At 37.5% G+C, this 15,955-nt stretch overlaps 1 protein-coding gene across 9 annotated transcripts in view; it reads right to left on the minus strand.

Moving 5' to 3' along the window:
- The window catches only part of LOC129720677 (arginine-glutamic acid dipeptide repeats protein), a 99,134-nt gene that overhangs the window by 76,830 nt on the left and 6,349 nt on the right, over nt 1–15,955 (minus strand). For all 9 annotated transcript variants that reach the window (XM_055672229.1, XM_055672222.1, XM_055672227.1 and 6 more), the window contains exon 2: nt 9,270–10,257. The gene's annotated coding sequence lies outside the window, so the exon portion shown is untranslated. The remainder of the gene's footprint in view (nt 1–9,269; nt 10,258–15,955) is intronic.

The raw sequence follows: 15,955 nt of genomic DNA on the forward strand, positions 1-15,955 counted from the left end.
AAGGTCGTTTTTTACGCGGGGGATGCGTTCCAAATTTGTATGGGCCCGCGTAAAAAAACGACTTTTTTGAGTTGCAAATATAACAAAGAAAACCGTCCTAAAACGTTAAAACCTCGTTTGAATATGATAGTGGCCAATCTAGAGACCAAAATTCAATATTTTAAATTTAGAGTATTTACACCAAAAGTTGTGAGTTTTTTTAAACTGATATATGATCACTCGTGGCCTAAAACGGAAAACGTGATTGAAATGAGGTCGATATCTTGTACCGTTTTTGAGTAATGGAGGAAAGCAACCCGCGTAAAAAACCGCGTAAAAGGCGACCTTACTGTATACGACATACAGTTGTCGCTGCCGTTGAAAGCTTTTTTGTTTTATTATTCAGGGGGTAGTTGTAGTAGCATATTCCTGAGACGAGAAAATATCGAATTTTAATTCTAGTCAGGACTCACACCTTTGGGCATTTACCATGCGTTTCAACCGTTTCCTACAGTTCTAAGGCCCATTCCCAACCTTCAGGCATCATTCCGGTTTCTAAAATACCCACCAGTCAAATACAGTTGCGTAGTTGGTTACCAAAATATTATTATATTTATCGAAACAAAAAATTGTTCTTTATTATTATCAGGCTGTAATTTATTCCAAGAGTTAAAACGTATGTGCTAATAGATTTTAACATATAATAGATTTTGTATGAGAAAGACCAGATCACACCCCTAGGTGTATTAATTTAGTTTTTTTTTTTTCAAACAATCGGTAAACGGCAAAACTACATTTCCGGAAATGATTCGACCAAAGATCGAGAAAACTACGCTCGCATGTCTACGTAAAACTTCATTTATTTTGAGGAAATTTACGTAAAACACACGGAGGCTTGTCAACTACAAATATCTGCTAATTGATCAACATTTGCATTTCGCAGCAAATCTGCACATATAGTATCCCTGCTGTTTACATACTGTTTCACCTAGAAATACTCACAGGAAGAGATTCGCGGTGAAAAAAAAACGCCAATTCGGCAACTGGGTTTCATATGTCAGAGGTGCAAGATCTCTTCTCAAAGCGCAATGTTGACTAACATTCGACTTGTATAATCGGTGGTGACGGTGAAAGTCCCTAAGAATAGTGAAGTGCTTCGCAAAAACTGTGAGGGGGATATAATTTATGTTTATGTTTAATTTTATACACCTTCATTTATTTTGTAACCTATACACAAGGTTTGTTGAACTCCGGGTAAAAATCACTCACAGCATTCTTAATTCATTCATTGGCAATAGAACTAAAAATCGCATAGAAATAAACACGTTCTTTTTTGTACCTGATTGCAATACCTCTCAATGTGGTGTTACCTTTCTTGTTCGTTTGGCTTCAATTTTGACGGTTCGTTTGGCTCACCGCATATCTCTCCCTCTGAGTATCTCTAGTTTCACCATAGAGCTTTCTACGCCAGATCTCACCAATACAGGGTTAGTCTGTATCCTAATAAAATCGATTTGTTTTCAACCAAAAAATCAGCTGATAATAAATTTCAAAAAATATTGCACTTATGAATCCTAGTTCATTAGTGATACCTGTTTTAACAAACTATGTTTTAGTGGAAAACCAGATGAAATAAAACTAAAAATCGGCTTACAACTTGAATAAAAGCTCGGGGCAGAGGAAATTTTTTGTTGCTACCAGCGTGTTGATTATTTGCAACCAAAATTAAACTTGATTAGTGAAATCGACCACTAATACTAGCGCAGATAGGAAGGTCTATACTCATCGCTACACGAAAGCTTTCTGAGAAAAAAATCATCTTGATGGTCTACCAGCGTCGCGTACGGTCGGTGTTGACAACAAGAGGTAAACAATGTTCAAAAATTTGAATAATAGTTTTTTAATTATTTTATTATGAAGTATGCCTACAAAAACTACATTTTCGTGAACCACAAATTAAGAGCTTTCGATTGATGTATATATCATCGTTGTCCGATTCATTTGAAGCGAAATCATTTTCAGAGATGGCTTGACTCAGTTTTCTGAAAATTTCTCAGAAATTACTCAACCACAAATTACCACAAATTGGATTTTAAAACCACAAATTAACCACTAAATATTGGTGCTAAAAGAATTAAAAAAAATACTTTGTCAAGCCATCTTGAAATGAGCTTGTGGGGGAGTGTATAACTCCTGTTAAACAAATGGTTTTATTAAGGATGTTCCTTTCGTTTCTGAGGTGTATTCGACAGTAGAGTGGCCCTAACCGTCATTTTGGAATGATGTTCTGAGGCCGGAAAGCGACCACAGACACCACTTTGAAATTCAGGATAGCTACTTTAGGTTACTGGAGTTTAACCAAAAATGGCTAAAAACCATCCAATATGGGTATTTTTTGAAAGTGCGCTGATTTCCATAAGTAAAAAAATTACTTCGACGTCATTTTGAAAACGGTGCTTTACAATTTCTGAAAAACAGTTTAAAAGGGTTGAATACCCACTAATATAAATGTTTCCGAAAACAAAACGATACTCAGAAGTCGGGAATCAACTCCAGTCGTCATTTTGAAATCCAGAATGGCGACTTCCGGTTTCTGTGAATTTTTAAATAAAATTCTACATGGGTATTCCCACTCTGTGCGTTCTAAGCATATTGATGTTGTATTAAACTGATATTTAAAGTGTAGGATGTAAAACATGATGCAAAATTTGTGAAAAGAGTGCAGTGTAATATAAGAAATGATTCCTAATTTTAAATTCTTTTTATCCCGAGCAACGCACAGTGGAGTACTTGAACATCAAACCTGAAGATTTTTGGACAGAAAACCTAATTTTGGAACGAATAAAGTATTTGAATAGTTAACCTTTAAGTGATAGGTCACTTTTCTTATGATGTAGTTCGGTTCCAAAAGTAGTTAATTAGAAATCTTTGATATGCGAAAATTTTTTTGTGAACCTTTAAATGAACTAGAACTAATTTTTGAGATCAGTGAGGTTTTGAATTTACATTGTCTTGTTGATTGATCAATCAGAGCACTGGTAAGAATCCGAACAATCACTATTATTATCATCACTGTTTGTAATGTATCACTCGCAGTATTTCCACTGCTTCAGACGAACAAGTCTGACCTTTTTTATTGGATTTTGGCCTAGAACATGAAATCAAAAGATCCAAACTTAATAGCAGCCTGTTGAGAATGTCGCGCTTATAGGTTACTCTAGAAAGTTTCTGTAAAAATTTCGACCGGACAAAATGCTATTTTTCGCTTCTGCAGCTTCCTCAGAGAAAAATCCAGTGGAAATGAGCGTTCTCGATTACAACGGCTCCAAAGATTAATACTTTATATAAAGTCATTGGATGCCAAGGATGAAGCCGAATGTTAATTTGAGCAGTTTAGAGAGCATACTTCGTGAACCGCTGGTAATAACCTCCAGAATTACCTTCAACCCTTGAATAGGCCTGAGACCTACGCCTGTTATTCTCGAAGATATCTGAATCATCTAAAAATCGCCTTTTTGAACCACTCATCCACCACATGACAGAAATATATTCTTGAAACCAAGGCAACAACACTGCAGAAGCTGGAAAGTTTAAATTTTCCTATGATTTTCAAAATTATGTAGCTCATGAGTTCGCATTAGTTCGGATGATCTCATACCGCTCGTTTAACAGGAACATATAGATTTTCACTCACCATGCACTACTGAACTTAACTTACTTCATATAAAATGACACATAAAATGTCTCGTTTACAGTAATGTTGTGTAAACCAAAATCTTCTCTGGCAATATTGAGGCTATTTATAAACGTTCTAAATTTACAGAGGGATTAAGCTAACTATCTTTGATAAGTTCATTAATTGGTTTGATGAGAAATCACTTCGTTGCCTCGATTATTTCATAAAATGTTAAACGGTACGGGAGCTAAAATTTGATCAATCTCAACCACCTATGACAAAGGGTAGCACAACCCTTACTAACACGCAGAGAATCCTGAGTAAGAATCCCCAGAATACCTTTAACTCGGTGACGGAATCGTGAAAGGAATCGCAAACACGATCCGGAGGATTCCCACTTAGGATTCTTATACAAGAATCCTAGAGCCATATACAGGGCATTCCTGAGGATTCTTTTTTCAGGAATTCTTTTCAAGGACTCTCACGAATCCAATGTGAGGAATCCTAGAGAATTTATGCGAATCGTATGTGTTCGTCCGGGAAACTCTGCATGCTCATAAGCTGTCAAATGATTTAGTGGGTATTACACTTCAAAAGGAGACTGTGCAAATAGATTTATGAACTATGAAGGGCCATAAAAAGTTTTAAAAACAAGTTTTTATAAATATTCATCTTATAGTGAATTTCTTTATTCCACTGTGTGCGGGCAAAAATGCCGAGGAATAATGAAACGTCATCGCCATTCAAGATGCAAGTAAGAAAGAGATGCCAGATAATTGTTGACGAACTTAGCACGTGCGGTGGTAGGTTGAAGCTGACAAATTTTACAGTGCGCTTCGGACAGCACGGCAGGTCAAAACTGGGTCAAAATCGAGCGAATAAAGAAGGGTTTTGACAGCAGTTAGTGTGCCTCCAGGTTAAAACGAGGTGCGCTGGTGGAATAACGAAATTCGCTACTAGCAAAAATGTTCGTTGTAAAGCTATAACTAAGACAAAGGAAGATGAGAGATTTGAAGGCGATATTTTTATTTTTTTTCTTGTTTTTGAACATTTTGTTTTTTTTTTTTTTTTTTGGTAATGCAGATCTCTGGAATATTGATTCGAATTAACTTGTAGATTGCTAATTTGTTCTATGATTTTGTTGCAAAAGGTAGGCTTCTGAAGATTTCGATTTTTTTGCGAAAAAAAAAATCGTAAAGTTTTTAATGCACTACGTTAGGGTCTCCTACGAAAGGAGGAAAATCAAAAGGCGGAATCACGAAAGGCAAAATCACGAAAAGCAGAATTACGAAAGGCAGAACATTTCATAAGGCAGAATCACAAAGAGCACGAACGGCAGAATCAGAAAATGGCAGATTCGATTTTGGTTATGTACTTTACTAACATTGTGTCATTTTTTTTCCTTTAATAACACACACTCGCGGCCTTTGGCTGACTCTATTGTCCAAGTGTATGTTGTCCTTACTCGCTACCGCTCGTTCGGACTTAAGTAAGGGAAAGAAAACCTGTTTGAATAATCCTAGAAATCCAGTAGATCAGTCGTTTGTATGCGAGAGGCCGCCACTTCCGACGGCGGGTCGACGGCCGACTCGGACTGCAGAAACCACGGCGGCTTTGTGCCGCCTCGGTTGCTTGCCCTTGGCTATGCGTCTTCGCCGCATGAACTGTTTTATGTTAATTATACCCAACAAGCCGTTAAGACTAGTGTAAGTTATACCTAACATCGAAGAAGTTCTCTCCGCGACGCCGTGAAAGTCTTGAGGACCTAAGCCAAACCAGTTTGCGGGTTTCGGATCTAATAATTAGACTTGATTTGCACCTCTCACCAACACAAGTCATTGCTTGTGACCAGGTATTAAGTCTGGCTACCAAATAATAATAAATAATAAATGTAGAGTAGCAACTTTGGTGCCGTGACCAGGATTCGCACCAATTTGCCATCACGCACTTGGCTATCATGACTCAGGTTTTACTTCCAGTGATCCTGTCTTTCGTGCTCTTCGAAATTCTGCCTCTCATATTTCCGCCTTTTGAAATATTCTGCCTATTATGATTCTGCCTTTCGTGCTTCTGCCTTTTGTGTTTCTGCCTTCTGTGGCGAATCCCTACGTTGTAATTCCCTCGCACCTATATGGATGTCTAAACTGCGCAGCAGTGTCAACAATAGCAATAGAATTTTCAAAGAAATGATCTACAGTAGACTACTCTTTTCGTTACTAATCATGACAGGCGTCGTCCCTTTGGAAAACACTTTTTCAACTAAAAAAACTTGACGTTAACGCCTATCCCGCTTTCCGACGGGTATCGTTATTCGGTAGATATTTATTAGTTTCTTTGACTTCTACATTAAATTACCTTCAATAAACAAAGCTGCAATGTGTTATCTACCAATGAATTAAATAATACCAGTGGTTTTTATTCTACACAGCAAATTTTTTTTTCTGTTTTTTTTTTGTCTTTTGTCTTGATGACGGAGACTCCCTTGAATCGGGTTACACAAGATCTCTACAAAACAAATTGAACTTTTTTTTGCTTTAATTCCAAATTTGTGAACAAAATTGTGTAATCAAGCCTAATGATTCGAAACGAATTTACTTTATTGAATATCTAAGTAATCATTCCAATCCTGCCGATTGGAAAGCTCGTCGATTCATATCGTTTGATGTGAGTCGATTTCGCTTCCTATTTGCGGACGACTCGATTCTATGAAATAAAAAAAGATTCGAAACCTATCTCTATTCATTGTCCGAACACAATCAAACACTTCTTTCGAAGCAGCTATTTGCAGAACTCTAGCCACACAGCAGAGATCCGGATGAGTTCGACAAGTGCCAGTCTACCAGGTGTAGAGTACGTAAGAAAATCAACCATGTATGGAAATCGACCCTACCAATATGGTGTGCTCCACTGCCACAGCAGGTAGGCAGGCACAAACCATCATCTCCGCTCTGAATCAATATGTCGAACGGATGATTGAGTACAGAATTGGACAAAATGTTTGTTTGTATATCTTAATGAACTGACGATAGGAAATGTTTCCATTTTTCATCAATTATTTATACGTCTACCGATCGGCCTCTTCGACCTGGCTGCTGTTTGCCTACACTGTTGTACCATGCGGTAGGGTGGTTTTATTTCGGATGCAATTGTATCATTGCTAGATTATTCAGACATTCCGATAAAACAGTCTCTGAAGAATATATCGTTTGACGAGAAATGTTCATGCGGTTAGAGTTAATAAAGTTCCGACTGCTAATTGACCCATGCTTGGCCTAGACTATTGCAACCAGTCTAGTCTAGCCGGGTGCAGCTGTGCACAGTCCATCCCTCTTTCTGGGACGGTTGATTTGCATTGCACACAGTTGTTGTGTGTAGCAGCAACCATCGAAGGAAGACGTGAGTAGAATATGGTCCGGGCGAAGTTTGTTAGTTTAGTTGTGCAGCGCATCGAATTTATCTGTGCTGCCTCTCCTGCCGCATATGTTACACACGTGCCATCGGCCATCGGACGTCGATAAAAGCGATAACGTTATCTACGCCAATGTCAATTAGCTCGTTGCATTGTTACCTTCTCCGGTTTCAGTTCAGCGCGGGGGCTTTAATTTGGTAAAACATGATTACGAGCTAGATAGCGCGATACATTTGAATTGAATTGCTAAATCAGCAATTAGTGTCTTTCCGTTCGGTTAGCTTTGTTTGGACGTTTTTTTCGTAGCTAATGATACTTGATAATTAATTTTATTTGTGGAACTTAATTTACACAGTTTACCACACCTTGTCGGATGGCATCCTTATTGATTTTGAATTAGCATCGAATGTTGGATTGATATTACTCAATTTGTAATTTATAAAAGTGAAAGTAGGGTTATCAGCTTGGAATTCTTGGAATTTACCTGGCTACTGCGGAGTTACTTGAACCTGTCTTTCATCATCCGATAGTGGAAAGCTGCTCTATTTCTAAATAGTCATTTCAATAGTTAGTTATTCCAAACAATCAATTTAAGATGCGAATGGTCGATAATCGATCCGCATCTTTGTAATCACGCCTAGAATAAAGAGGCAGAACATTTGTTTTTTACCAAGCACATTCCTTTAAAACCTGTATTGTGCGGAACATAAGCGTCGGAAATTGGTAATAAACTATAGCAATAGCGGAATCCCAACTAAAATTGCATTCCCCTCCAAAGAACACCCGTCATTGTTTTTATCATCCTATCATGTCCCATAACTACTAATGGCAACAACAAAAAACTACCAGTCCCGGTGCGCCTTTCCGTTTACCGAACTCCAATCGATCGCTCGTCTGGTATGTCTATGAATAAATTTGTTCGCCTTCTACGAAGTGCACCCCTTTCAGCAAGTCGATTTTTTTTTCGAGTCACAACGGAACGAATCATCCGTCGTTGTCGTCGCCATCTCCATCGTCATCTTCATCGCAAGTTCGAAGCCATCCTGAAGAGGGTACGAAATCTCGATAAAGATACGACAGATTTCCCTCCACAGCAATTAGTCCGTGCTCGGTGTCTTTCTCCGTTTTCCGAACGTGCACTGTTGGAGCATATCTAAGTGTAGTGCGAGATTGGCGGAATTGGCTGGAATGGATCATGTCGTGTTGTGGTGGAGGCAAAGACGAAGACCGGTGAAAAATAAATAAGGGAAAACAAACGCGCTCGGAAAAGCCACCATCCAAAGAACTCTAACCACCTACAGAGGATTTAGGATTGGAAAGTGAGCAAATCGTCTTTATTTCGAATTTGAAGCGAATAAAAAATCGAAAACAACTTGCACAGAACATTTTATTTCGATCTGTCAGTAAAGTCCTATGCTGGCCATTCACAGTGACTGTGACAAACCATCTTTACAGAGTCTTCGGGAAGCATCGGAACCGTCCAGTCCATCGATACTGGAACAGCCAAATGTGTTCGCTCGCTGGTAAGGAGTGGAGACAAAGACTTGGGGATAACACCGCACTGGGACTATTTCTCGATATCAACAACATCGGACAAATCGAAAGCCGAATCCCGGTCGTTCATGTCGATGACGATTTATACTGACAGTACATTTTCCTGTTGCCTCTGTCGGGTTTTATCCTTGTATTCTGAATGGATGCTAACAACTACAACTGGGACCGGATACTAACATAGTTACCGGATTGATTTTTATCGATTAAAACGATCAGACGTGGGTGGTTATTTGGACTTGGGATACTGTTTTCCAATCAATGATTTCATAGAGCTTCAGAGTTTAGTGGACTGTCTACTTGAGAGCACTGATGGAATTTACAACATACGTACAAATATCTTCAACAAGTAATTCCTTCTAATTGGTTTAATCGCAAATATTACTACTTTGACAGTTTCAATTGACATCAATGATGAATCAATTCAGTTGTCGATTCAATCTATCATGGCGAAGACAACCGAGCAATTCTAACGCCACCAGATCCACATCAAACTCAGTTCTCACGCTAAAATACAATGTTCTAAAACAGAAGCTTGGACCGTGCCGTGCACTTTCATGCCGCCGCGCGGCATAATACATTCGCCCTTAATGGATTTTAAAAATAATAATCAAGCAGCACTCAAGAAGAGGTGGAAAAAATCGGTGTACTCACTTGCTTGACCGTCGCACAGAAGGTGAGCTTATTCGGACCGATCGTTCGTCCGTGTCCAAGAGATTGGCTGGTGGCCTTAGTAGCAGACTAACTGCTCACTAGCAGAGGCACCGCATGCGGAAACGCTCTACCCGCGCACCGTACGCCCGCCTGGGCCCGCTTCGCAGCGCGTTGTCGGTAGGCAAATTACAAATTGATTGATGATTGACGGAGGCGACACGGAGTGAGGGAGTTTTCCTCCTACCTTTCCAATTTTATTTTCTTCTTGTTCCGTTGCTTGCTCACCCGAGAGCAATCTTTATTATCTGGTTTCTACTTTTTTTCTTTCTTCTTTCAGATGGTTTTTCTCTTCCCACTAACCGACACTCATACACTTTGACATCCACAACAGCAGTGACGTTCAAAACGGTACTAACACTTTCACTAACACGAACACAATCGAACTTTTACACTATTAGTTGCGAGTTGCAATTATTATTATTTCTTTTTTTGCTTATTCAAGCTGCTTTCAATAACTTCATTCAATAGTATTCTTCTTCGTTTAAACCCTGTGGAGCAATGAATGTCTCGTTTTCACTAATTACTGTTTTGTCTCCTCACTGACCAAGACGAGCCGTACTGAACTGGACAGAAACACGAAGACAGCAGCTGCTGCTGTTGCTGCGACACACACGAACAGAGGTTTCGACATACAGCGGTAAAAACAGCAATTTTTCACCAAGGTTTTGCCTCACGATTACTTCTCGTCGTTGCTTCTTTTTGTTGTGCTACAAATTCTTCGAGTTTTTTTTTGTTTCCACCGACAGAGAAGAGCTTTGCTTTAGCTTTACGTCGAGTTTTGAACTGCACCGCCGCCGCCAATAAATGTACACAGCTTGGATTCACTGGGTTTCATCGGTTCAACATTGTTAGGTTATATTTTTCTTTTTTTCCTGAACTCCATCACATCGCTGATTGACTCACTTTCTGATATGCAATCCTTTAATGACTGAAAAAAAAACAACGAAAACATATGAGTTAGCATGCTAAAGTGACAGGTATTAAACTTTTATTGTTTCATTGTAATGGACACTTAATGGTGAGAGGTAAACTAATAAAAGATGGATCGCAGCTTTCTCTGTGGAAGCGAATCATACTAAAGATTACACTGGTCAGCAAGAGCGAAGAAAACTTGCCCTAAAGAGATTATGGTTATTTAACCATTCCTGTGAGTTTTGGTGCCCCTAGTTAATGAAGAAATGTGTCAAAAGGCCGCAGAATAAATGCTCGCCGAGTTGTTCGCTTCTAGATTTGCTCATTTAAGTCTCTGAAAAAGTTATCTTTGCTATGTCGAGCCATGTTTTGAATGAAAATTTCGACCAATCAGAGCTGAAAACAAAAGCAAATACCACCCAAGATGATTTTTTTCGGAACCGAGATGATATCCAGAGGCCGGGAATCGACCCCAAATGCCATTTTTAATTCCGAGATGTCGGTTTCCAGTTTTCAGAAGGTAGAGAACAGCCCAAATTGAAAATTATCAACCAATATGGGGTTCCGCAATCAAGATGACGCACAAAGGGCAGAAATCAAAAAATCGTCGTTGAAGTCAAAACCTTTCGTAGAAAGCAGTTTTCAGCCCAAATTCTATTCAAACCACTCATTCATGACAAATAATTTACAAAAGGCCAAAACTGGACTTATCTACTAGGGTAACTGTACCAATTTTGGCACTAGTAAAAAATTATACTGTGTGATATGGTATGACCATATTATGAACTAAAGAATTTAGATAGTATATTACCACAACTAATATCATTGTGTTTTTGCGATCATAACTGATAGGGTAGAGGAACCATATTTCGTCCGGGCACCATATTTCGCCCTTCTATGGATCCTCACTAGGGCGCCAATCATCGTATGGAAAAAAAGTGACCAGAAAATTTAAAAAAAAAAAAACCCTGTACAAAATGTTCACCTGCTCGAAAAAACACCCTGTGCAAAATTTCAGCTCAATCGGACTTAAAATGGGGTGGCGCGAAGTGATTGAAGTTTGGCTTTTTTGAAAACCGAAAAATCACCCAAGGGGGAGGTACGTGAAATTTCGGTTTTCGAAATTTTTTTTTTGATGCCAAATGACTTAAAAACGCACGAAACGTCGAGAATTGGTGTCATCTGAAAAAATTTTTTTTTGCAAAAATTTACTCACTGGGACGTTTTTTCAATTGTGGAAGGCGGAGTTCGAAAAGTTTAGAATTTATCTTTTGAAATTGATCACTAGTCTCTCGAAATCGCTTGTATAATGATATACACTATAACTAGCATCGAATACATTATGTTTCATTAGGGTGGTTCATTTATTCGACATAGGGTGGTTCATAATATTGTGTAAAAATGAGTATAAAATGAAAAAAATCACTTTTCACTGAATACCAATAGAAATATTCCTGAAAATATAATATTTGTTATATCAATGTCGTTGGGTGGCGATGTTGAATTGGAAAAATTATAAGTAAAATGGCAAAAAATTACATAACAAATTTACAAAATGTATCAAACTACTCTGTGCAAAAAAAATTATCTCAACCAAAATTAAGATTGTGTATCGTGGAAAATGTTGAATGCTTTCATGTCATCTGCAAAATCACACACAGGAGGTACATGGAATTTTGATATTTGAAAAATGTTTTCGTTTCCAAGTGTCTTAAACTTTTAAATGAAACGGTGGAAACTGATGGAATATGTTATATTACTTTGTTTGAAAAATCTACTCTCTAAGACACTTGCACTCGTCTTTCGAATGTTGTACCAGACAATTTATTCGTTTTATTTACCACAATAATGTCCTTTGCCAACACTAGAATGAACACACAGTGCTCTGGCTTATATAATCGGACAAAAGACTGTATCGATGTTATTCAGTGATAATGAGAGTTTGGGGATCTCAATCAGATACGCAACACAATTGACTCGTTGTTTCTGGGTTTGCGTCGTTTTGACAGTTCGACCATACATTTTCTGTCAAGTTTACATCATCAGAACGTGAACGAGCCCATTGGCTGAAACTTTGCATAAACGTTTTTATAGGCAAAAGATGCCATTTTGTGCTATTGGTTTAATTTATTGAAACCAACTCATTTTTGAAAAGCCATTGGAAAATGCTATTTCGGATAGGTATTGATGATTACAAAATTTTTTAGAGCCAACACGGTTCGTTTGAGCAGTGTGACATCTTCGGCAAAGTTGTAGATAATAGTTTTGTTTTTCAAAAAAAATATACACTCTAAAAACAAATTACTAATTAAAAAAATAAATAAAAGAAAGTTATAAATTAATTATCGAAAACAGCCCATTTGAAAAAACTGATTTTTTTATGAAAACCTCGAAAGTTTACCTGAACAACGAAACCGGCCATGGAGAAATCGGAAAAAAAGTTATATATTTTAAATTTATTTTTTTTTCACAGGGTACAGTTTTTTGGAGGAACGAAGTTATTATTTACAACTTTGCCAGATACGCTATGCCAATCAAATAAACCGTTTTGACTGTAGAAATATTCTTGATTCCTCATAGAGTGCTCTATTGGAAATTAAAAATATGTCTACAGTCGAAGCGGCATAGTGTCTTCGGCAAAGTTGTAGATAATATTTTGTCCTGCCAAAAAAATATGCCTTTTAAAAAAAATAATTGAAAATAATTCGGACTGGTTTCATTGTTTTGGTAATCTTTCATAGGTTTTAATAAAAAAATCAAGTTTTTAAAAAATGAGCCCTTTTGAATAATTAATTTTTAATCTTTCTTCTAACTTCTGAATGAATAATTTTTGGAGTGTAATTTTTTTGAAAAGACAGAATTATTATCTACAACTTTGTCGAAAACGTCACACCAATCAAACGAACCGAAGTGCTTTTTTTCATTTTATCCTCATTTCTCACAATATTATGATCCACCCTATGCCGAATAAATGAACCACCCTAATGAAACATTATGTATTCGATGCTAGTTATAGTGTATATCATTACACAAGCTATTTCGAGAGACTAGTGATCAATTTCAAAAGATAAATTCTAAACATTTTGAACTCCGCCTTCCACAATTGAAAAAAAGAACTAAGTACCAGAGAGCAAATTTTTGCAAAAAAATTTTTTTTTTCAGATGACACCAATTCTCGACGTTTCATGCGTTTTTAAGACATTTGGCATCAAAAAAAAAATTTCGAAAACCGAAATTTCACGTACCCCCCCCCCCCCCCCTTGGGTGATTTTTCGTTTTTCAAAAAAGCCAAATTTCAACCGCTTTGCGCCACCCCATTTTAAGTCCGATTGAGCTGAAATTTTGCACAGGGTGTTTTTTCGAGCAGATGAACATTTTGTATAGGGTTTTTTTTTTTGATATTCGAGATGACCATTTTGCCTGGCACCCTAATCCTCACGATGTTAATGCTTTTGAATGTTCAAAGCCAAATAATTCATATTCGCTACTCTCAAGCTTGAAATCTCATGATATCTTTAACGCTGGTACGTGATTGAGTGTTATAATATTTTACTATTTTACGAGCTATCAATAGAGCGTCTGCTAGTTAGACTGATTTTCTTTTGGTTTGCAGAAACGAGTGCTAAATATTTCTGAGCAGAATTGTACTTCAAACTAGGAGCATATTGTGTTTTTTATTGGCATTTGAAATTTCCTGAATGTGATTTCATTGATTTCATGTTAGTTATAACAAAAATATCGATTTTTCTGAAGATTTTTCATAATTATTTAGAGGCGAAAAATGGGTCACATTACTTGCCTCGGTTCCATATTTCGCCCTGGGCGAATCTCTATACACTGTTTTGGGAATATGATGTGTGCCTAATTTTCGCCCTGTCTACGAATAACAATTAAGTGGAAAATAATAACAACGTTTCCGACACAAGCTTGATATGGTCTTTTTATATAAAAAACAAGATTTGTATGCATGTATATTTCAACATAACTTTTGAATGCTTGTATTGATTTTCATCAAACTTGGCATACGTGTGTTTTTCACAGAGCTGATGGTCATAGAATTGAAAAGAAAGAAAGGGATAACCATCTAGAAAAAATATCTTGCTCAGAAACTTAGAATCGGTGTCCGATGCCATTTTGAAGCCCGACACGGCGATTTCCAGTTTACGAAAAGTAGATCGACGTTTTCCGGTACTCTTCATACATAATTAACCACCGTTATCGATTACTATTTGTATGTTTTAGGAATATCTGTGGCTGATGTTGCATATCCAGCGATTTTTGGTCTTTCATAAAAACATTTTTAGAGAAGCACTTCAAAAATTCGCTTTGATCGATTGTTTGTTTTCACCTCCCGCTTCTTGATGTAGCAATAATAATAATGATTTGATAGCGGAGAATCGTTGATCTATCGTGAGATATGCCCGGGTGTCTGCTGTATCCGGCACTTTTGTTATTAGCAATACCGCTCTAAAGAAGTGGCATGCTCAATATTATTTTATTCAAGGGTGTGTAATATGATTTAATTTTTCCTGTTTCACACTTACAGCTCTACTATAGAGTTTTGTTCCTCCTGCCTAATATCGCCAATTATAATTCCCTGGAAAAGTTACGTGGGGCGTCGTTCTGGCCAGTTTTAGTATTAAAGGGACTTATTTGTTCTAATGGCCAGAAAATCAACATTAACTTGCCTTGTACGTAAATTATCGTTTTTTTTATCCAATTCCTGTGTTTTATAGAAAATTCCGTCTGTTTGTTTCGATTTTTCGCGACGTTTTTCCAGAGCGGTTGACTGAAACTCTTAGGTTAAAAGTAAACAATGCGCACTGCCTCTAGCGCTGATTTGGTGAAACTGTTAGGATGAACCACGAACATTTGCTTCGCGAACCAGGATCTGAAAACTAATATTGTATTATAAAAAAAATCACAATCGGAGACTTTTTTCTATAATATAAGTTTCAATACTGGTAAAATAGAGATGGTTCGAGGTTTAAAAATTAATTTGAAGTTTTATATCACGAGCTAAAGTACTGTAGAGAAGTTTAAACAGACTGCTTCGGTGAAGACATTGGCAGCCGAATTTACATCTTTCATTAGCTTAGCTATCAGGGCTAGTTGAAGTAGTTTGCTTTAAAAAAATCAGAGGTATGTATTGTTAAAAAATAGAAGCAGCTTTAAAAATTAATTTATTAAAAAATCTTTGACTATTCCATGGTTTATTGATTATTTAGTTTATGGCGCGAACCAGGATCAGTCTTTACATAGTGCGAACCACGATCATTCCCTACACAGACTTCGCAGCCAACTGTTTAGTGTATAGGACAATTGCGGAGCTAGCGCTACGATCCTGCTGACACTAACAGTTTTTCCCGAGCTGAGACTCGAACTCACGACGACTGGCTTATTAGGCCAGCGTCGTACCTCGAGACCGTCTGGGAGTTGCCAAGTACCATCTAATATTAAAACTTGCGGAAAATCAAGACGCCATTTTTAAATCCAAGATGTTGACTTCTGACACTAAGACAAATAATCGAGTTTGATAAACTTTCCATAGAAGTTAATACTTGAAAAAAATCTATGCCCTTGCGAGCGGCCTTTGTGCAGTTAACCGGAACATTCGCCATGGCGTACGAAAACATGGGTGCAGGCATGTTTTTAAGTTCTTTCTTCGTTTTATTTATCAATTACTCCTCAGTTCGTTGGAGTAGATATTACGC

This window comes from Wyeomyia smithii, chromosome 2 (genome assembly GCF_029784165.1).
Source record: "Wyeomyia smithii strain HCP4-BCI-WySm-NY-G18 chromosome 2, ASM2978416v1, whole genome shotgun sequence".
Lineage (NCBI taxonomy): Eukaryota > Metazoa > Arthropoda > Insecta > Diptera > Culicidae > Wyeomyia > Wyeomyia smithii.